This window comes from Arvicola amphibius, chromosome 3, assembly GCF_903992535.2.
Source record: "Arvicola amphibius chromosome 3, mArvAmp1.2, whole genome shotgun sequence".
NCBI lineage: Eukaryota > Metazoa > Chordata > Mammalia > Rodentia > Cricetidae > Arvicola > Arvicola amphibius.
In genome coordinates, this window is record NC_052049.1 from 121322085 (window position 1) to 121344876 (window position 22792).

Here is a 22792-nt window from a genome sequence, read left to right on the forward strand (position 1 = left end):
TTTTTACTCTTGATTCTAGACAAACGGGTCATGTCACAGAGCACACCTAGAAGATGAGGCCAGAAACATCATCACTGAGCAACTATGAACAGTGTCTGTCTATATTAAAAGCAAATATAGTTTTCTTTTGTTCATTCTCTCCAACTTTCTCTCCTCCCTCCCCTCTCCATAACCTTACCCCTCCCTCCCAAAACATAAATCAAGCTGTCTTTAAATCTATTGGCTATTTAAATTTATTCTTTCTTTAAAAACTGCCACATAGTTTTACTTATATTTTTTTCCTCCCAGAACCCAACATTATTTCCTGAAACATTTTAAGTCATGTAGAATACAATCCAGAATGACATTTTATTGCCTTGAATGTTAAAATCCCTAATATTTTGATTATTACTAATGAAACTTTGGTGTCTTTCAGATGTTTTTGCTGACTAGTAAAGTTATTGTCCCTTCCGTTTATAAAGCAGAGAGAACCAAAGAAAAAATTTATGCATAGTACTTGCCTATCAACAAGCAATTTCAGATTGCTACAATATGCTTGAGTTTATAGTTTATTTCAACCAGAGATGATTCCTGAAGCTTTTATTTGTGGAAAAATTCCAGCATACCCAGAACAGCCACAAACTGAAAAATCTGTACTCTAGTATGTTGATGAAATATCTTGAAGATTGATAGAGTCTTATATATTGTTTGTAGTTTTAGGCTTGAAAATAAATCCTGCAATGAAAAGCTAGTTATAGATATGAAAGATAAACTTTGATACATATGGATGTCTTCTGACATAAATATTAACTTAGAAATGTATATTCAAATCTTCCGTGGTATAGAAAAACAGAAGTATAACTAGCTTCTAAAGTTATGTAGTAATTATTTACTGAGTGATTCCTATGTACAACAAACACATACAAATACATAGTAAATGACTCTGGTAAAGTCTGGCCCATGCTCTAAAACATGCTTTTCCGTGAACAGAACCTGCAATGTACACATATATGTGTGTGTGTGTGTGTGTGTAATATATATGTGTAATTAGGAAGATAGTAGTACATGTCCTCTGGGTTATTTGCAAGTGAAATGCTATGGAAGTTTAGCCAGTGGAGGGCTGATCTAGCACTGGGACGGGGGTAGTGGCAGATAAGAAGACAAGCTTCATACATCATTTAAACTATGGTTAAAGAAAAAAAGAAAGGGATTGGGACAACCAGAAGACCCTAAAAGAGTGTTTTGAAAGATTGCATTCACTGTGCAAGCAAAGATAAGGATATAGATCGTGTAGTGCAAGGTGGAACTAGAAACATAATTAGAAAAAGTATTGCCCACCCCTTCTCCAAGCAGGTAGAGTCCCTTGCCATAGTTCCCAGCCTAAAAAGCAGAAGACCAGCTGGATTTTTAACTGTCATTGGTTCCCTTACCCCGGCATCTTCCCATTAACAACCTGATACTCATGCGGTACAAATGTGAGCGTTGTATAGAGAACACAGAGGAGCAGCAGCAGTCACCGGGAGACTTATTAAACCCTGACTCTGCCCTTGCAGCTGTGCAGCTGTATGTCAGGTAAATCACAACCTTACGGTAGAGTTTATTATCTGGGACTTTAAGCCATATTAATGTCTAATTAGGGAGTCCATAGACTAATGAGGAAATAATATAAAGTGCCCTGCACAAAGCATGGTAATCAATGCAGATTTTCAACAAATGATTTAAGTAGTAATGTTTTTACATAACAGAAAGGAAATAAGAGAACTGTTAAAAATTCTAGAAAGGTCAACAGGACCTGAAATCCTGAGCTGACATATTTTCAAATTTCTGAGGAGTCAAAATATATCTATTGCTATGTGACTTCTGGGGAGAACAGAACACCTGCCTTCTCACCCCAGACAGGGCACTGTGACAGACCAAATAGCTATTCCACCCAAGTCCAGTTCAGTAACTCAGTAATTCTGCCGGAAGTACAACAGCAAAGATGAGGAGTTGCTTGCAGGAGGATAGACAGCTCAAAGGCAGCTACATCACCAGCAAGTTCATCCCGACAAAGGAAAAGATAAGTTGCATCCCTGGGGCTCCCTGCTTAGGTAGGGTCTAATTATTTACTGAATGCATTGGGGATGGGGAGGAGTCTTGTGAGTTTTGTTTAATTTTTGAGTCCAAGGAGCTTCTCTCTTCCCTCTAGGAAATAGCTTCACAACATCTGTATTAGTCATGTTTAGCATCCATAAGTAAAACTTAATAAAGCAATTTCAACATGGTGCTGCAGTTATTGGTTGGTGTAAACTCACCCCTTCCTAGGAAAGCACTTCCTTGACTCTAGGCCCTTTCCTCTTTTTATTGCTTTAAATGCATAATGATACACATGTTCTTACCATTCCTAATGGAAACTATAGAGGCTTCAATCGTATGCATACCCCTTATTTCTGTTTATTATAAAATGCAGAAGTATGGGAATCCCCAGACACAATATACTCTTGAGATCTCTGTAAATAGTTTTAAAATCTAAGAGAAGTTGTCATCAATTTTATTCCAAGATTACAAGTAATGGGAAGAAATGCCTATTAGAAAAATCGAAATAATTTATAATCTCACATGGTAAAGAAAGCATAATAAAATACTTTCAGAATAATAACTCAGAGAAAAGGGGACTGACCTAGAATAGCATATTTCTGAGGATTAGGGACGTGAAGTAGACCAAAGCAGATTAAAACAGAGATGAGGAAGCCACCATAACAACCGGTAATTGAAAATCTGAGCCTTTTGTGTCTGAAACATATTCAAGACTATTTTGGGGTTTTCCTACAAGAGTAACTAAGGTTCCACCAACCATCCCCTACCTCCACCCCAGCGACCACAGGCCCTACTGTCCCCAAGTGCACCTGGACTGATAGTAATCACTGGCCTCACCAGCCCCAACTGCACCTTGAGCAACAGATGAGTGTCTGAGACCCCTGCTGGAGAGCTCTCCTCTCTAGGCGCTAGCTTCCACCACTCCCCACCCTTGGTACTCCCAGCGACCACTTGGCAGCACTCTCTCCAGCCAACCATCCCTGCCCACTGTACCAGCAACTACCAGATCCACCAACCCCAACTGCACCTGGAAAGACAGTACCAGGGACTTAAGTACCGGCCACTTAGCCCCGATATAATCACACAGAAACTGTATTAATTAAATCACTGCTTGGCCCATTAGCTCTAGCTTCTTATAGCTAATTCTTGCATATTAACCTAACCCATTTCTATTAATACGTTTATTGCCACGTAAAGTTCCATGCAGCTCCGGCGGGGCTACATGGCTTCACTCTGACTCTGCCCTTCTTTCTCCTTTCTCCCAGCATTCAGTTTAGTTTTCCCTGCCTAGCTAAGTTCTGCACTGCTATAGGTCTAAAGCAGTTTCTTTACTCATTAATGGTAATCACAGCACACAAAGGGAAATCCCACATCAAGAAACTGTCAATTGAGTAAGGAAGCAACCCTCAGAATAGGAGAAAATCATTGTCAGCTATCGATGTGACAAAATACTGGCATCTAAAATATTGATAATGCAAAAATTAAACATCAAGAAAAAGAATTCAATTTTTAAAATGGCTACAGAATTAAGTAGATAGTCCTCAAAGGAAGAGATATGAATGACTAAGAAACACTTTTAGGAGTGTGCAGCATCTTTAGGAAAATGCAGCTTAGAACTACTTTAAGATTGCATCCTAGCCAGACAGTGATCAAGAATAAAGATGACAACAAACGCTAGCTAGGATAGAGGAAAGGGAGAACCCTTATATCACATACTGTTGGTGGGGGTATAAACTAGTGCAGCCACTTTGGAAATCAGTCTAAAACTTTCTTAAAACACATTAGAAATAATGCTATAGACGCAGACCTCATCCAAATGCCCCAGAATTATTATCCCAGACTCTTCCTTCCCTAGACCATTACCCAACCTTAGAGAAGATACAACATGTACTTCGTGGCCCGCTGACCTCTATGCTATAGGAGAGGGAGCACGTCAGATTCTAGGCCTTTTAGATACAGAACCCAACCTCATGGTCACATGTACTTTGTAAAAGAGCTCCCATGTAGTCACACCTTAAGCTTTATTGTGCAGCTGGAACTGAAATGATTATGGGAATTAATGTTGTCTGGAGACTCTTTTAAATATGCAAACTGTGGGAACTACAGCCCCGAGTTATGAGATCCCTACCCCCATTTGAGGTGCTTATCTGCATAGAAAACATAATAAATTCCCTCTGCTCCTGAAGCGGGAGAAGGAAGGAATTTTGAGTGCATGGTGACCGTTCCTTGATCCCTGCCAGGGTCGGGTTACAGTCCCTTCGCAACCCCCTCCTCATTTGGTGCCATGGTATAAAAGCCAGCCCCAGCAGGACAATAAAGAAGCTGTTCCACCTCAACCTCATGCTCTGTGCATTCATTCAATCTGGACACCCTCCGCCGAGATTCTTGGTTCCAGCCCGTGCTAGCGCGGCACAAACAATGAACCAACTGGCATTAGACTCCCGGAAGTTTGATCGAGGCTGTCATGGCAGGGAAGCAAACACATAAAGAGATGAGAATGAAAAGCCTGGATGAAGCAGATTCTGCTGTTACTGCATTCCATTTAAAGATACAGAAACTGGCCCCAGCTGTAGGCAGCTACCTAGGTTTCCTTGTACCTAGGCAAGTGTTACACAGCTGGGAGAACAGCAGCCAATGCTGGTTGGCGTTCTGGGCCTGGTTCATGCCAACTCTGTTGTTAACTATTCCAGGATGTCAGCATAGTTGAAAAAAAAAAAAAAGATACAGAAACAGAGTCTGTTGATGAGTGCATAAACCAACTTCTAATTAACCCCATCTTTCAACTTAAGCACACTAGGAAGTTAGCTCTGCATGAACCTGAGAGCGAGCTAGCAAGCAGAATTCCTCTACACTTTCTACTTCAAGTTCCTATTGTGACTTCCCTCAATCATTCTCCTATTGTGACTTCCCTCAATCATGTATTGCAACCTGTAAGCTGAAATAAGCCTCCCTCTAAGGTGGTATAGGTCAAAGTGCTTTTTCTCATAGCAATAGAATGAAACCAGAACACTTCCTAAACACCACCAGTTAATTTTTCTCATCTATATTAAATATATCACTGATTGTTAAACTGGAGGCTTTGCTATGAGAAACTGACAGAATTATACACTACTTAAGTTGAAAGACAATGTATCCAGATGTTCAAATCAAGAGTTTTAGAGGCTTGTGTCTGGGTACTGGTAGAATAGCAGCTCTGACATTCCCTTTAAGTCAAATTCTGCACTCACTAGTGTGGTGTCAACATTCTGCTCTAAAATTATAGCCCAATGCTAGACCATTAATTCAGGAACTGGTCTGCCTGACAGACCATAGCTGAAACTGAATCTTCTGCTGTTGCTGGTATCTTGTTAAGACAGTTATATCCCATATACCATCTACATGTGATATGTAAATTTCTTAGATGTTCCAAAGCTGTTACCTTGCTGTCAGAGTCTTGTGAACATATCCTTATTACTGTAATGCAATAATAGTGCTCTTTCCATTGCTTCAGCATGGTACTCACTGCCTGAATAAGGTACCATTTTATTTTCTTTTTTGCACCTAGACAGAAATCATACTAAATTGTCTTGGGTACAAAATGGTTAAAAAAAAAAAAAAAAAAACAACCAAAGTACATGTGTGGGTGGGTGCTTTAGATCCCTGAAGTTCACTATCACATTGTCCAGTAGCAGAATTAAAACAACAGCCGAGCTTGTTTTCTGACAGAGTTCTATGGTAAAGTAAGCCTGAAAAGTGTATGATGGGGGAAAAAAAAACCTACAAATTTAATCCTCAAGTCTGTATCTTCTCTGAAAGTTAATAAAAGAAGAAAAAACATACACATGTAATACTGGGAATTTTGTTCCACTATAGGTCAACTCTGGGAGGAGTTTAATTTTAATTTTACTGTTAATTAACAATTACTAATACATGAAGAAAATAAAGACTTAAAATATGATCACTGTTCTTATTATTCACATACATAATACACAGAGGAAAAGTAATTTTTAATTTTCTTTGGTATTCCCACCAAACAATTAGCAACCCCAGCTATTACACACAAGTTTTAATGGAAATTAGAACAAAGAGTCCTTGAGCAACAAGAACAGGGGAGTTACCATTACATAGGTTCTCCTGCTCATTAATAGCAATGTTTAGGGATTTTAATGAGAACTGTTATTTGAAATAGTGAAACCAAAAAGATCAATGAACATATAAAGACCTGACTGAGTAATAGAATTTTAGATATGAAATATTTAAAAAACAAATTAGGAAATGTTAAAGACAGAGATTTTAGATGATTTGTTCAAAGTCCTCTCACTGACCCAGAAAAAGCACTAAGTGTAGCACTGAATTCTTTCCTGTAAGAATATTTTTATACAGTATTACCAAAATATATCTTCCATAATATCTTAAAATATTAACAGAATTAGAAACCAAAGATGAACAGGAATCTGACCAACTGTTCATCAATGAAAAACAGTAAAATTTTAAATTCTAAATTTTTAATGTTATAGTTCAAATTACCTCATTACACAACTGAAGACTGACTCCTTACATTGTAGACCTCCCCATGAAATTGTTAGGAAGTTTCACTCTAGGGTGGTCCTTTGGCCAAGGGATTAACCTGATCCAAGTGGAATAATGGTCTCCACCCAGACCAGAGATTCCATTTACTTCACCAGTTTTCCCTTATGGACCTATAACTACCCCTCTAAAACTGGGAGATCCTGGAATTCAGTATCTTTTAAATTTAGATGGATGGTGAAGATACTAAGCAAACATCATTCGATGAGGATTATACAGAAAAGCAAAACAATAGCTTCAAGGAATTCTTCAGAAATCTGGACTGTAGCTTGGTATTTATTTGTTTTGCTTTAACTTATATAGTTGTAAGAATCAAACCCATGACCTTACCCAAAAAAGCAAACATTGCCACTGAAAAACATTGTTTTTCACTGAACTGATTGTTTACTCTAGCTCACGGAGGATGGAATGCTTCTACTGCAATTTCCTTCCCATAATTCACAGTAAGCAGACCTGATATTCAATTCTCTGACAGGAAGTAAAAACATTGAGCTGAAAATTCAATCACTTCTATGTAGTAGGGAGGCCACTTGTTTGTCCCAGCCTCCCAGCCATGAAATAAACACTCAGAAAACTGTATTATTTAAATCACTGCTTGGCCCATTAGCTCTAGCTTCTTATTGGATAACTCTTACATCTTAATTTAACCCATTTCTATTAATCTGTATATCACCACGAGGTCGTAGCCTACCAGCAAAGTTTCAGCATGTCTATCTCCAGCGGATCCATGGTATCTCTCCTCTCTGCCTTCTTCCTCCCAGCATTCCATCCTGTCTTCCCTGCCTACCTAAGTTCTGCCCTATCAACAGGCCAAGGCAGTTTCTTTATTCATTAACCAATAAAAGCAACACATAGACAGAAGGACCTCTCACACCACTTGTAGATAAAAGGGTCTGATCTTGAAGGACAGTCTACCAGAAGTTTAAACAGCTCAAAATACCACAAAACAAACACATAACACACTTTAAGCCTGGCAATAGAAGTTAAGGAGCTTGTCATCAAGCCTGTGACCTAAGTTCAATAGGACTCACATGCTAGAGGAAAAACATCAACCATCACAGGCTGTCCTCTAAAGCATGCCAAACTCATACATAAATAATTTAATTTTACAAGGTCAATTTACATTACTGAATTGGAAGAATTAACACAATCCAAACAATAATCCTATTGGAAAGACCAGGAAGGCCTGTCACCCTGTGTGCAGTCGTCTCTAATTTACATACAGTGCATCCAAGTCACCAAACTGGTCCATAGCAAAAATTTGTGCAAAGACAACCACCCTGGGGAAGGCAGTCATAAAGTTTAACAGCCACTCCAACCTGAAGGGAAGGGGAAACTGCTATCAAGCTACAGGATCATAATTATTCATGGGGCTTTCTGGAGGACAAAATAAAAACCCTGAATCCTTTTGTTGCTGTACAATTTGTGTTCACAAAGCATGTGGTACACTGGGAGTTTAAAGAGTACTTCAAAGGTGCCTGAAGGGAGAGTTTTAAACCGTTCCCGCAATGTGACTACAAGAAAGCAAAAACAGCACATAAGACTCCATCTAAAAATACAGACTAGTGATAAAAATAGTTTTTGTTGTGTTAGTCAGTAGACAAAACAAATATTACTTTAACTAATAGAACAAAAATACAAGGACATTATTAGAACAATTCTACAACAGAAAAAAAATCAACTCTCCCAGAAATATAGCTGGGAAATAGCTAGTTTTAGGTCTTTAAAACTTAGGTTTTATCTTTGTCTGGAGTCTCGGCAGATCTCTAAAAACAGACTAGTTAGAAAATCGCATTCAGTTACTAGCACATATTCTTCCCACTGATGAGAGGTAAGAGATTTGAAATTTGTGAATTTACCTGGTATATAACCTGTTAAACTCATTTGATGAGGAGAAAAAACAACTCTCAGATATGATATGATGATAACGTACCTATGAAATACTCCCACCCAACCACCCCACAAAAAAAAAAAAACAAGAAAAAACAAAACTGAGCCCTTAACAATGAATTAAGCAAACTACTAAATGGCTAAGATGAAAAATATATAATTACGCCTATTTAGTGTTGTTACAGCTTAGATCTGAGTGTTCTCCGTACTCTCATGTAGAACAACTTGCTTCTCTAGCCTGAAATGCTGTTACTGGGAGATAGGACATAAGGGACAGAAGTTAGGTCACTAGGACATGCCCTTAAAAGGATGTAGAGACCTGGTCCATTCTTTTCACTGCTTCCCGGCTACCATGAAGCAGTCACCTCTGTTAGCCCGTCACCCTAAGATGCCATGTCAACTCCTCAAGCAACAGGACCAACTGAAAATGGAATTCTAAAGCCCTAAGCCAACATAAATCTTTCCTTAAGTTGATGATTTTGCCAGGTATTTTGTCATAGAAAATAACACGAGTATGACTAAGTAAATTATTAGATTCAATCCATCATGAGAGGAGTAGTTCAATGGGAGAACATGTGCCTAGCATATACTTTACGGGGAGGGTGATTCAGAACACAAAAAAGTTGTTCAAAGGGCAATATACTCAGGGAAATAAAAGCTTTCTGAGATGGAACATCAGTACAGTTGACAGAACAAAAGTAATCACACACAGGGAAGAAGAACCAAGCCTTAGCGATACTCTCCTCTGTAAAGGGACACCCTGTGGTTAACAGGGTTTATCAGACAAAGAAACAACTATCAACTATCAGGTACCATGAGTCTGGAGATCAGAAGTGCACAGTGAAGAGAACAAAAGGAAAAATCCTACCTTTTCTTCCTTATTAACTATGGTTCTTGAGGAAACTAAGACAATATTCTTTATAAACAGGTTATTCAGGAACAAAATGTCAAAATTTCCTCAAATCTGACCTCTAGACTATAAAACATTGTTTTATATTTATATAGCCTAGTTGTTTTTACAAAACATAAAGACTCCTTTAATAAAAATAATATTTATTCCAACTTAAGCATCAAAACAAAAATGTTAACACAGAATAACAATTCCAAATTTGCCAACTCTCCATGGAATCATAAAAGAATTATAAAGCATTGTGTATTTAGGGTAATATAATTAAGAATTATGCCCATGACATTTACCCTATAAACATTTTCTCGCAGATTCCATTTCAGGCTTCCATCTGAGCAGTGGCTCTTACTTGTAAATCAAAACAGCCCAGATTTAATAAGAACATTTTTCAAGGTTTTATAAGACTTTTATATACTATGTATGAGAGCAAAAACAATTAAAAAAAGGAATGGGAGAATGAAAATGAATTGGAAGGACATGACTTCAAAAAAATGGGAGGAAAGGGACTAAGAAAAATTAGCATCTATATTTAAGAAAAGATTTCATTTCCATTAAAAAAGACAACTATAAAAACATTGCTGATATTTCATCAAATTCACACACACAAGCACATAGTGACCACAATAAACTCAGAAGTTCTTCTAAAAGAAACAGAATTGTGGTGTCAGAAATAAAAGAAGTCAACTGAGAAGCTAGCACACTGAAGCAAAATGGACTCACATTTCTACCATCAAAACAAGTTTGTTTTACAAATCAAAGTTGTCTAAACCCAGGGAAAATATTATCTTAACACGTTCCTGGGCTATTTATGTATTTAGGTTTTTCAAGGCAGGGTTTCTCTGTAGCTTTGGAGCCTGACCTAGAACTCACTCAGTAGACCAGGTTGGCCTGGAACTCATAGAGACATAGAGATCTGCCTTCCTCTGCCTCCTGAGTGCTGGGATTAAAGGCATGCATCACCACCACCTGGTTTCAATTTATTTTATATGCTATATTTCTATCTTTCTACCCTTATACTAACTTCTTAGAGTAGTAATTTTAAAGGATTAAGGAATGTTATCTAATGCTTACTCCAATTTGCTTCCATCTGAAAAAGCCACACAGTGAAGAAATGGCTTATTTTATAGAAAGTAGAACACAATTATAATAAAAAGTATTCAATGTAAGTAACTACCTGATGAATAATTTATATAAATTTAAATTGATTTTGACTGCAATTAGTTACCAATCTGATTCATTTGCTATTGATATAACATTTTACTGGTATTCTATATCCATGCGAAACATTTGACAAGACGAGTTTCAAAGAATACACAGTATAAAAGGATGAACTAAAATATCCAAGAGATTAAACTACCATAATAGATGTCATTTTGGTAAATTACTACTAACGTGACAATCACTTGTGAACTTAGGACTCTCAGTACCATTAAGACTCTTTGCTATAACAGGGGCACCCGTGCCACCAATGCTCGACTTCTTTGTTTTACTAGTTTACAAGACTAGGAAGGAAGGAGCAGATGAAACAAAGAAGTTGCAATTTATCTTAAGTTCTAGAAAAGTGGAGGGAAGGAGGATTTTTCATCCTCTGTGCTGCTATGACAAGTTCAGGAAAGAGAGAACTGCAAAGCAAAAGAGATGAATAGAACATAGTAAGATATCATACCAAAGACTCATTTCCTACCAACAGAGCTTGGGTGTTTTAGATTCCTAAGCCCCACAGCAGGTTAAATAGATGGCATTTCTGAGTTATACAACTAAGGTGATGACATAGCCCTGGTTTGCCCAGAATCAGTGGCCCTGATGTAATTATTCACTAGACTCCTTTTTATTCTCCAAAGTGTTGTTTATATGGTTACTCTAAATAACAAGGGAAATTACCCGCAATGTGTAACATCTTTTCTACGGGGTAGAAGCATGCGCAGCTGACGCAGCAGAGACCGCCTGTAGTCTTTTCTGCTTGTGTGCAGTAGCAGCACTGCCGTCCCTCCCCTTCATCACATTTAGTTTTAACTCTTCATTCTCCAAATGACACGAGTACATCTCCAAAGTTATTACCGTTTAAAACATAGTTCCATATAATCTGGAAATGGCTGTTTTTTCACAGTAAAATCAAGAAACTTTAACAGGCAATGTTCCTGCTACAATTAATATTTATTATTTACTGGGCATCACCCTATACCACATGCTATGAATCAAAGAATCATTCAGTAATTAGAACAGTCTCATTTCACAGAATCACTCCTTAGAGCCAAGAGCTTTGCTGGAGGTTTAAATTAAGATGCAAGCACACTGGAATTACTGTCTTGTGAATAAAGTGGCTGGGTTTTTTTGTTGTTGTTGTTGTTACAATCTTTTCACTGTAGCTCACTCCCCTTCTGTTACAAATCTGGGAATTAAATTCCCACAGTTCAGAGATGTTTAATGATTTACTGAGTACTATCTTTCATACGCTTTTAAGATTTACTGATTACATTCCCCTGGCTATTCGTGAAAACAGTTTCCCACTACCAAAACTTTTGTTCCTCTATCCTATGTAAATTCAGGGATCTGCCTTCCTGCAATTACCTTTTATTGACACGCAATTTGGTCAGTGTTTAGGGTCCAAGCAAAAGCATTCCATTTAAAATATTCCCAGATAGCCAAGGATGTAGAATTACTTCTTGCCCAAAGCTTGTTAACTCATAGCTGTTCAGATAGAAAAAAGAAAAAAGAAATAAACATGCCCTGGTTTACCTCACTTATAGAAAAGTAAGGCAATGACCCAAAACTAACTTTGCATTAAAAGATCCCTAAGTCCTCACGCTCACCTTCACCTCAGTTTAATGATGATATCAAGGTTGAATTTAGATATATTGAGATTCTCACTAAAAATACAAATAGAGATGCCATATTGGCACCTGGTTTTAGTTTTCAAAGTTATACCTTCTAATGAACAGTTCCCTGTAATTATGGAAATTACTGTTTTCACAGTAAAATAAAGTAAATAAAATAGAATACAGTTTTCAAAGAAGGAATCTAGCCAGATGTGTCCAATACGTGGCCCACAGGTTACAGGGACTCTACAGAAGCTATGGTTTAGCTCAACACATTCACAGGCACCAATGCCATGTCACAGTGTTGAAATGTAAGACACCCATTAGAGAAGTTCTCATTGGTTTGGATGATTTACTAAAATAGAATTAGAAAGATTGGACCCAATTATGTAAGTGTAGAAACACTAAAACAACTACCAGATTTCTAGGCGGGGACACAGAAATGATGTTAGAGTTCTCGAACTCCAGCCTTCTCCTAAAATATACCCACGCCACCAGAATTCTCTACAACGAGGGTAAAAATATTAACTGTCAAGATGTCTGTAAAAATATTTTAACAGGTTTAGCGTACTTCATAAAAAGTATAATTTTAGAAAATAGCATATCTATCAAACTTTTCTTCATATAAAAAAATCTGACAAAATTAAAGAATTTGAAACAACTGAGATTTTATGATCTATACATACATTTAAGTACTTATTTTTGATATCCATATTGACGATCCTGTCTGTTCAGAATGAAATTTAGGGCAATGTTTATACTTTAAGTGACCTTCAGTAGGGTAGCAGACCTACAAAATAAATGCTAATAAAAACTTTCTCAATAAAAATGTGATAAAATATGTCAAACAGGAAGATTCAGGAACATCAAACATGTGTTAGTTTAAAAGATTCCTCTGACATTTAAATATTAGTATTTTCAGATTTGAACATGAAATAATGAAAAAAAATGCTTTCCCAATTCATCTTACTCACTGGCAGAAAATTGAGAAAGTATTTTTCACTGTTTAACGTTGACATAGTTCATAAATTCCAGGAAACCATACCACTCCTGGGTAGATTCTCCATGAAATCTAGGTCAACATGCCAACAGAGATAACTGTGCAATTCATGTTTACTTAAGCACTATTTATAGCAGCTAAGTTACAGACTTAAGCTGAGTATTCATTAATAAATGACTAAAGAAAATGGGATATAAGTGATATTTTACCTAGTCATAAAAGTATGAAATTATGCCGCATGCAAAAATGAAACATGAATGAAACTCAAGCTCATCATGCTAAATGAAGTAAGTCAGGCTCATAAAGACAAATCTCTTTCAATTCACTGTTAGTTCCTCAAGAACGGGTTTAATTCTGCCTTGTCATTATCAGAACTAACACATTACAGGCTCTTCAAGAGTAAAAATGGTGAATCCTGTTAGGATTATACTAACACCCAAAATTGTATTCTTCCTAAAACCCCAAGGGATCCCCCATAATTATTCTGAATCATCAACTCTGCATCTATTGTTCATCAAATTCTTTAGCTTTGCTTCCTGTTATCCCTTTTGCATGCCAGTAAAATCTGATAGAGTCTATATTCTCCAAATTATTATGTTCTCCAAAAACCCTAAGAAAGTCAAATATTCTCCACTGTAATGATTGTAGTTTTCTTCCACATTCTAACTCCTGCTGAAGACGCTGTGTAGAGTAAACCTACACAGCTGCAAATGTAATGGAGAATGGTCTGAAAGAATATAAAAGTTATAGAGGACACTTTCTACCTAACAGATAAGAAAGGAATTAGAGCTGTGGACCTGAAAGGGATACTGCAAGACACCTATCTGGTCTAGAGCACCTGAGTCATGGCAGTTACGAAATTAATTCAATGCCGTAGTGACCTACTGCTAACACTAAAAACAGAGACCAGAATCTCAGGCCACTAGACCTATCAGGCAAGCCTCAGTTTTGTATAAACCACACAAGGGTACTTTTACTAGTGTTATTACTCTCAGGGCTTTCTCTTTCCTCTAATATGAAATGAACATAGAAGATTCACATATTCTCAACATGGAGAAGCCAAATTCTGATTGTCCTCATATTTTCCAATGCTCTGGGCAATATCTTTCCATTATTTATACTGGTTTTGCATGCTGTGTGAAGATTTACAGGTCAAGAACAAGAGGTGCTGGCCTGCATGCAATCAAGTACCATGAGCCACAACTAGAACTGGGCATGCTGAGTCTGAACTGATTGAGGGTACACTTACCCTCACACAGACAATCTCCTATGGAAGCATAAGGTGAACCAAAAATGAACTTCTCATCTCAAGACTTTATAATACCACAGGTTATAATGCAAAATATATACAGAAGCAAATTCGGACTTGGATCTCTGGCTCTTGGTAGGAGTGGTTGTAGTGTCTTAATTATATACATGCACACTGCATAAATGCATGCAAATAAGCCTCCCGCCTAATAGTGAGATGGGAGAGAAAAAGGAGGGAAGGTGCTGGATGACTGAAGCAGAAGCATCTTTTGGTTATTTAGTGACAACACATTCCAGCTTTCATTGATCCTGGGTATCTCAGAACAACCTCATCTTAAAAGACATCAGCACCTTTTTAATAATGCTGATAGCAATAATTCACATTTTAAAAAGTGATTCAAAGCTCACACTATAGATGTATAATCCTCACGGGCGTCCTGGAAGGCTGACAATGCAGGCTGCATTGCTGTTACTACAGAAGAAGAAACCAGGGTTCAAGAGATATGACCTGGAACACAAAGCTTACTGGCAGAAATCAACATCCAACCCTATCCCTCTTCTGAGAGCTACTCAGGAACCTGGCAATTACTGATTAAGGGAGACCATAACCTATGATCTGAAATCACAACGCAGAAGAACTCGTAACATGGGCATTCTCATTCATTCTAACCTTTTCACCTTGCTTAGGGAATATTTGTTCTTCTCTTCTCTGTTTTTCTCAGAGGGGCACTACAAAACACCAACTACTACCAGTTGTACTGAGAAGGGCAAAAAATTAAGGGTAGACTTTAGGAAGCAAAGGCTCACTAGTAGTCATGTTTACAATTTCGATACCAATCGTGTTCTTTAAAAAAATTCAATGAGGCTGAAAATGAAATGTGCCTGGAATGAGGGGAGATGATGAATACAGGCTAAAATCAAGATGGGTAAAGTAAAACAATCAATCCTAAATTTACTAGTAATCATTCCCAGTCCAAAGCAATAATCATTCTGATTATTGATAAAGGGAACTTTAAGATTATGCATATACTATTTGGCAGCATTTTCCAAGCTACAGAACCACAAGGGTATACTTTTCCTATATGAGAGAAATAACTGTATAAATTTTAGGAGGTGAATCCTCACACTTCTTGGAAAGTTATTATGTATCTGAAGAATAGAAATTATTAACTTTTTTAGGACATTCATTTAAGCCCCCCTTTTAGGGGCTATTATTTCTTATTACTTATGAGTTATTAATACTATCTTATATTCAAAAATCTCCAAACGTAAAATTCTGAGCTGAAAATACTTACAGACATCTAATCTGTCTCTTCATTTTCAAAAAAATAAAATCTTATTTGAAGTAAATGTGTGGTAGTTAATCTTGATTATCACTAAGGAAACAAATTTCTGGGGATATCTATAAGAAATTCTAGATTAGGTAAAATGAAGTAAGAAAACCTACCCTAAATGTGAGTGGTAGCACTCAATGAGGTAGGGCCCAGGACTAAATAAAATGGGAGAAAACAAGCTAAGTATGAACATTTTGTTTCAGTTTCTTGACTAATGACGATACAATGTGACCAGCTGCCTCCAGCACCTGCTGCTATGGCTTCCTCCCTTGTCACAATGGACTGTACCCTCAAACCATGAGCCAAAATAAACTCCTCCTTCTTTAAGCTGTTCTTGCCAGGTACTGTGCTACAGTAATGAGAAAGGTAGCAAATACAATGTTAATTTAGGAACATGCACATACCAGTAAGCGTTCACAAGCACATTACTAACTGACCAGACTAGGAACCAAGCTCCATGGAAATCTCCCACATTACCTTGCCTTCTCAGTGGCAATACTCCTCTCCCCCACAAAACAGTACTGAATTCTAACTATGACCCCAGACGTTAGTTTTGCTTTGAGAAAGACTTTACATAAATGGAATACTATATATTAATTCTGACTTATTTCGCTCAATTTATATTTGTGAAATTTGTTCCTGTTACTGTACAGCAATGACAGATATGTAATAGCTCAGTGTATGATGACACTACAGTTTACCTACTCTATAATTTGGGTAACTTCCAATGTCTGATAGTTGTAACCAGTGTTGCTATGTGATAGTTTTGGTATAAGCATGTATGCACTTCTTTAATTCCATGCCTAGTCAGAAAGTGTGGCACACTGCACAGGCAAACATTCACCTTACCAAAGACTACCAACATGTCTCCAGAATGATTGCATTAATAAGGAAAAGTAAAGTTTAGGGAACTAGAGCCATTTGGCATGTAAATCGTCAATGGTTTAGAAGAAGAACAAGAGGTAAACTCAGGGACTCATTCAGACTATTCCTTCCTAAACATTCTGGATACTGCCCAAGGCAATACAAGTTAAGATTTGTTAAAGTAAAAATCTCAAGAGACAAAACAGATAAAACTCCTGAACAAGCCAAAAAGACCTTTGTTGAGTCCTAAGATGTTTCATGCCACCAATTAAATGTAACCTAGTTCAAGTCAGGTAATTAGACTTTTCGATTCAAACTTCAATAGTTGAAGAACTGTAATATTTCCACTTATTTCATAAGCTTATTGTTCAAGTAGGATAATCTCGATGAAAGTGTTTGAAAGGCTAAAACATTCCAGTTGATGTAGAACATCTATACCAACATGTCATACAAATAACAAATTCAAGAGTTCTCTTCAAGAAACCTTTCAATCCTGAAATACACCAATAACAAAAAACATTGAAAAGAAAAAAAAAATCTTCATAAAACATTACTGAGACATGTCAATATCTTTTCCCCAAAGCAAGAAAACACACCAAAGATGAATCATTTATAGTTGATAATAATAACAGCAATCAAATTTTAGTTTCCAAGTATTTTTATCTATAATTTCTTAGGTCAAAAAGAAAAAAACATAGAAAATAAATAAACAAACGCACAAAATACCATGTCAGAAAGAAAAAACGAATTCTTCTTAAAGACATGTTTACTTGCAGGGAGAAATTTCTCCAGTTACTAACTTTAGAGTCTTTGAGGCACTAGTTTATGGTGCTCTCCTACAAAAGTCTTTATGGCTTACAAGGAAGAAACAATAAAGCTTTGTCTCTCTATAGCCCACATGTAACGAAGAGAAAAAAAAATGTATCCCCAAATGTCTTTTCCACAAACCTGCAGTAGATCCCATAAATTCTTAAAAATAGAAAATCATTTACACTTAGCACCCACCTCCAAAACCAAGAATGATTTTTAATAATCAGTACAAAGCTATGTTCAGTATGTTTTCATTTTCCACTGAACTCCTTCCTGTTTTGTCTCTCTATATATGTATGTGCACAATGTATAAAGCCTGGTGCCTATGGGGGTCAGAAGAAGACCTCATACCCCTGAAACTGTAGTTACAGACGGTCTGTAAACCGCCATGGGGGACAAAAACTGAACAAAAACTGAGCACCTCTGTGAGAAGTGCTCTTAAGGAGCCATCTCTTCAGGCCCCATTTCCTACGTCTTTTGGTTTTTCATTTCAATTTCCTTGATGAATTTTTTTTTGTTCCACAGTTGCAACTATTTTAATTCATATTGCTGAAGTTTCATTTTTTCTGCTTTTTCTTCTGTTGTTGAATATCTATTCACTTGTATCTACTTTTTTTCAATAGCCCTAAGTTAAATAAATTAAACAATTTATTTAATATAGAGGGAAAAACAAGTTGTCCCAAGAACCCACATACATTCATACCCAAGCAACTTGTTATAGATTAACAGTGTGTAAGCACACAATGTATTTTTCTCAGTCAGTTCTTTTACTGGCAGGCTGCACTTTGTAGTTACGAAGAAAAGATCAGGGGCTGGAGAGATGGCTCAGCGGTTAAGAGCATTGCCTGCTTTTCCAAGGGTCCTGAGTTCAATTCCCAGCAACCACATGGTGGCTCACAACCATCTGTAATGAGGCCTGGTACCCTCTTCAGTCATGCACTTAGACAGAATATTGTATACATAATAAATAATAAATATTTAAAAAAGAAAAGATCAATCACTTTATCATTTACTTCCAAAGGTAATCTAATCTTATTAGAAAAATCTTGATCACAAATCTAAACTTATATACATGAAAAACAACCAGTCAGCTCTACTTTAAATCCTTAAGGTGCATACCCACTCAACAACAGTTTTATTTTTATATAAGGAAGCTGAGGGCAGAAAGGAATTCATCATCACCCTTGAATCAACCTATCTGAGCAAGGAAGTACATCAGCCATCAATAGCTGGACTGCCATTGCTCCTGTTCTCTGACATCAACAAATCCCTTGTTTAACTATGAAAATTCTGTCTTTATAAACTTTAAATTGTTTTCCCAAGATTTTCTACCTCAAAGCCATTAACAAAAACATCTTAACGTAACCTTCCTAACAGTCTTTATGTCTAAATTATTTCAAAGTGTGGTAGTTGAATCATTAATCTGCTCCAGCAGCAAGGCTGTGGGGTACTGTCTTGATTAATGACGATATGGGAGGGCCAGATCATTTTGGGTGGGACAACCCCTGGGCAGGTGATCCAAAAAAGCAGGTAGACCATTCGGAGTGAACCGGTAAGCAGTTCCTCCATGGCATCTGCGTCAGTTTTTGTCTCCAGGTTTCTGACTTGAGTTTCTGTCCTGACTTCCTTCAAAATGCCCTACAACTGTAAGCTGCAATAAATAAACCCTTTCCTTCCCAAGTTGCTTTCAGTCATGGTCTCCATCACAGCAGCAGAAACCGAACTAAGAGACCAACTCTTTTCTATAGCATATGCTGGTGTTTGCATTTGACAGGTGTTATAATGCCAGTCAGACTATTTTCACGTTAATAGTTTCTCTGATATATCAAGGGCCTCTGGTGGCCACATTTAGCTTTGCAGTCTGTGGGCTAGACAGGTTAACTCACCCTCCCCAAACTCCCAAACTCATAATCCCTGGGGTTGCTACTGTTCAAGCTGAGGGTGTTTCCCAACTGTGTTGGGAATATAGGAAGCAAACACAAGCACTCAGATGTTACAGGTACAGGGCCTTTTTTCATATTTTCAAGACTCCGTAAGTATTCATCATGCTGCCAGAGTGACAGCCCTGTGAATGAAATGCAGGTGGCTGGAGCTTCAGAGTCAAAGGAAGATATAGGCTGCAAAGGTTGGTTTCTGAGTTCGGGCTCAGGCCCATCTCTTGACCGCTACTGTCAGTTGATAAGCTCTGCTCGAGTGCGGAGAAACTTCTCCCTATGTACTTTGTGTCTGAGCTGAGTCTACGGCTGCATGCACTTTCTCATTCTTAGTAAATCTTTTTCTTTCTCCTCAGCTCTTCCTGCTTTTTTTTTCTTCCATAATATTCTTCTCTACCCCTGCCTTTTTTTTTTTAAAGTCTTTTTCTCCTCTATTTCCTGCTTTTATTTGCCTTTACCTGCTGGGTAAACTATTTTTAAGACCACCATTGCCAGCCAGGAGGCTGCCTTTAATCCCATATCTCTGTGAGTTCGAGGCCAGCCTGGTCTACAAGAGCTAGTTCCAGGACAAGCTCCAAAGCTACAGAGAAACCCTGTCTTGGGGAAAACAAAACAAAACAAAACATTATTGTCAAGTAAACTAAGCATCCCAGCAACAAAACTAGAAAGATTTATAATGCTTATAGAACTTCAACCTCAAAATGTATGAACTGTTTTAAATTTCAACATGTTACTTTCAGTCTAAGCTGCCCTTTTTATTCCTTTATCTCCAATTCCTATTTCATCAGCATCACACTTGTACTTAAGAAATCCTACTTCTTTTTAAAAATTACCAGAGCCCTGAGAAATATGAAGATGCATCTCAAGTTTTCACACTGCTTTTCTTTTCTTTATATAAATGCAAAACTCCTTCCAGCCATCAGATATTAGAGTTACTACATGTGATCAGCCACCAGAGCAACATAGGGCTGTGTTTCCCATACAGCTTGTCATAACTCCAGAACCGATGTACTTTGTTGATCACCACAACAACTATTTATCATTTTGTTAGATTAAACAGAAGCAGTCCTGGTATTCAGTACTTCTTTATAAGGAAACTTTTCATACATAAAAGATCTATATCTTGGGTCAGTAAAATGCTCAATGGGTAAAAATGTTTGACAAGTCTGACAATCTGGTTCAATCCAGAACCCACGTGGTAGGAGAGAAGGCCAGCAACTTGTCCTCTGACCTTCACATGTGTGTGCACACACACGCACACAGATACCAATAAAATAAATATATATGTAATTTTAAAAAAATCTGTATCTCCCAAATCACTAACTTTTGGGTACTCGGGAAGTCATCATGAAAATTTCGCTCTCATATTCTTCTTTCAACAGACCATAGATAAAAACTTGTTCAAAAGAATATTATCAAGTTTCTGAAAGATTCATTATACTTTCGTTTTACCATAGTATACTAGGGAATGTCAGAAACCTGGTTATAAAGTGCCATTCAGCCCTATAGTAACACAACTCAAAGGAGAGGGCTCTGGGCTTCTCAAACATTCACAGTGACTGTGGAGGTTACGAAGGGCCCTGGCTGATCAGAACTCATCACCAGCACAGCCTCCCCCTTTCCTTATGCTCACTCGGCACAGTACTCATGGCTGCTGTAAAATGTCTTCTCCTGCCAAGAGAGCCCTCTCCTTTACTGGTTACCAAAAAAAAAAAAAAAAAAAAAAAACCAAACAAACAAACAAAAACCCACAGGAAAAACATGAAAAAGGAGAGAGGAGGGTTTTCGCCAGAAAGTTCCCATTTGAGATCAGCTTTAAAAGAAAATCTTAACAGCAGGCTATAAGTTGACTTCCACAACAGAAATAGAATGAAAACAAAACACAGACAACATCTATAGAGGGATTAGAGAAAAGGAATCCAGAAGCAGGCTAATAAGTGAAAACAATTCCTTAAAATTCAGTCGATTATGAAACACCAAGCACACAGCATCAATAAATATAAAAAAATAAACCATACTAAGTAGTCTTCTCTCAAGACTCAAGGGAAATTATTTCCAAGACAAGAACCTTATCTACCCTCAATACCCAAACCTGAAAATGTCCAAGTTCCTATACTTTAAATCATACCAGAGTTATAATGCCCAATACTATGTAAGCAGTATGTAATTTTGAAATTCTTTTTGTAAAAACAATGGCAAAGGCTGAAGAGATGGCTCAGTGGTTATAAGACTTTACTCTGCCATGGAACCCGATTCAGTTCTCAGCACCCACATCAGGTGGCTCCAACCCCAGGAGACCTGACCTCCACAGACACCTGCACGCACGTGTACATCCCTCCACACCATACAAACAAGTACATCAACAAAAATAAAATCTTTAAAACACTAATGAAAAAAATCTGTCCGTGTTCATTACAGATGCAGGATTAACCACACTTCTGGTCTACAGACAGAAAATGCTAATATATGGAGCCCACAAATACAAAGACGGACTCTACACACAAATGTAAAAACAAAGGAAGAAGTAACATGACTTTCTTTCCTATGTGAAAATGAAGGCTTCTTAGAAAAACAAAACGGGTTGGTCTTAACACTGAGCACAAACACACATAATGCCAACTGTTCTCATGAAGGGTAAGATTTTCTTTTTTACTTGTATGCATCCAGTACAGTTCCATGATCCAGTTTCCAGGCCATGACACTTCAACCTTGCATGATAAACATATGCAGAAGCCTGAACAGTTGGGCTCACACTCTAGAGCTTTCATTCCAGACACTTTGCAGAGAGTGCTCTTTAATGGTGAACCAACGCAGTCTTCTCCTCTTACACTAAAGTGTAGCTGCTTCCCACTTCAAAACTATAACTAGAGTGATCATCTAAGTGTTATGGCCAGTATGGGAGGGGGCGGGACAAAGAACGTTGTGTTATGGGTTTACTCAAGAAAATCAGATCTTTGCTAACTGCCAAGAAAAAACATCATGGCTGGTCAGACATAGCACATACAGCAAGAGAAATGGCATTCAGTATTTGACCCTGAGTCTAGGAAATCATTTTTATTATATGTCTTCAGAAGGCAGGAGCTGAAAGTGTCTCAGTGTTAAGCATGCCAGATTAAAGATCATAGCTGTAGAAGGATGGTGCTTATAACTTTACATACATATTCCAGGGAAACTATACATGCTTGTAGGGTACACTAAAGCTTCATATTTCATCTAGATCCTCAAAGGTTAAGCGAAGCAACCAATGTTCTCATAGTAATCTATTATCAAATTATCCAACTGAGCACAAACAAGCCATATTTTTAGTCTAAAAATGACAGGTATGCTAATCCTGCCAGAGTTGGCCCTCAAAGTCAATTGTCTTCTGT

At 37.5% G+C, this 22792-nt stretch overlaps 1 protein-coding gene across 2 annotated transcripts in view; it reads right to left on the reverse strand.

Moving 5' to 3' along the window:
- Ddx10 (DEAD-box helicase 10) overlaps positions 1-22792 on the reverse strand; it is a 150877-nt gene that overhangs the window by 24290 nt on the left and 103795 nt on the right. The gene's annotated exons all lie outside the window — the stretch shown is intronic.